The sequence below is a fragment of the Rousettus aegyptiacus genome, unplaced genomic scaffold, assembly GCF_014176215.1.
Source record: "Rousettus aegyptiacus isolate mRouAeg1 unplaced genomic scaffold, mRouAeg1.p scaffold_m13_p_8, whole genome shotgun sequence".
NCBI classification, from domain to species: domain Eukaryota; kingdom Metazoa; phylum Chordata; class Mammalia; order Chiroptera; family Pteropodidae; genus Rousettus; species Rousettus aegyptiacus.
The window spans coordinates 42,968,050-42,970,013 of record NW_023416311.1 but is presented as its reverse complement, the minus strand read 5'-3'; positions in this window follow the sequence as shown (position 1 = coordinate 42,970,013).

Sequence of the window (1,964 nt, the reverse complement as noted above, 5' to 3'; positions counted from 1 at the left end):
ACTTAGAGACTTCTGCTTACATCTACACTGATCTTCCAGCTTCCCAGTAAGACTAAGGACCCTCCTGTCTTCTATCCAGCTCACCAAGATGTATTGCCCCCTACCCCAAAATTATGTTCATTTCTTCCTTTACATAAATTTTTCCATCCACACTCTTTCCATTCCACTTATCACAACCTGAGTTCAGGTCTTTGTATTCCTTTTTTGAGTTATTATAAAAGGTTCCTAAATAGCCCATCTACTTCTAGGATCTCTCTACCCAAACTCTTTTGAAGATTTCAGATCAACTTTCTTATAGCACCATTCAAAAAAGAATGAACAAAAAAGACTTATAAACCATGCATTACGTATCACATGCCGAAACTGACACTTGGAATACCTAAATGAAAGACACTTTCTGCTCTGGACAAACTGATATCTTTCCTGGCTCAGGGAGAGGTTCCATATATCAGTGTTTCTAAAGTGGGATGGGGTTATTTTGCCCTCCAGGGGATGTTGGAAATTTCTGGAGAAACTTTTGATTGTCCCAGCTGTACTGGAGAAGGGAGTTACTGTCATCAAGTGTATAGAGGCCTGGGATGCTTCTAAATATCCTACAATCTAGAGGACAGCTCACCACAACAAAAATAATACAGTTCAAAGTGTCGGTGGTGCTAAAGTTGAGAAACTCTGCATACGTTGATAGTTAACTCATGAATTGTCCCTTCAGTTCAGTGCTTCCTATTCTCCAAAGTTTGCTTCAACTCCATCTCCCCTACTTATCTCTTCGAATTTCTGACACACTTTTGGTCTGTACCACTCACCATGGGTGTATAAGCATCATTTTCCTTTGGAGATAATGCTCTGCCTCCCATGTGCCCTATCTTGTCAGGGTATGGCTGCAACTCACTGGGCCCATATTCTGCTGTATTTTCTATAGCACCAAACACAGGGCTCTGTATATATTACACAATTAATAAATAGTTGTAACTCAAAAGATGAATTCATTAGCACAGGAAGTAATAGTGGAAGTGATCAGAAGAGAATCTGCTGCAGAGTAAATATTAGGACAGTTAATCTACAACAGTATCATTAATAGCAGAGCTAAGAGAAAGACCGTGGAGAAAGGAAGGAACAAGGACTTCAAGATGTACTTGCCTAGGATAAGAGAGTTAGATTGTGCACTTAATCAGATTATTTTATTGTGGTAAAATATACATAACAAATGTATCATTTTAATTACTTTCAAGTGTACAGTGATACCAAATACATTCATATTGTTGGGCAACCATCACCTCCAGAGCTTTCTTCATCCTGCAAAACCAAAACTCTATAACCATTAATCAATAACACTCCATTATCCTCTTCCCTCAACCACCATTCTATTTTCTATCTTTATAAATTTGACTACTCTTGAAGCCTCGTATAAGAGGAATCATACAATATTTGTCCTTTTGTGACTGGCTTATTTCACTTAGCTTAATGTCTTCAAAGATCATCTATGTGTTAGTATTTACTTCCTTTTTAAGGCTGAATAATATTCCATTGTATGTATACCACATTTTGTTTATTCATTCATCTGCCAATGGATACTTGAGTTGCTTTCACTTTTAGTTTTTGTGAATAATGCTGCTGTGAACATGTGTGTGTAAATATCTTTATAAGTCCTCTCTTTCAGTTCTTTTGGATTTATACCCAGAAGTAGAATTACTGGATAATTTGATAATTCTTTTTAATTTTTGAGGAATTGCCATACTCTTGTCTATAGCAGCTACACTTTTGGCATTCCCACCAACAGTTCACAAGTGTTTCAATTTCTTCACATCTTTGAAAACACAAATTATTTTCTATTTTGTTTTATTCTGTTTTAAATAGTATCCATCCTAATAAGTGTAAAGTGGTAGTATCTCATTGTTGTATGGGTCTCTATTTCCCTAATAACTAGTGACATTGGGCATCTTTGCATGTGCTTATTGGCCATTTGT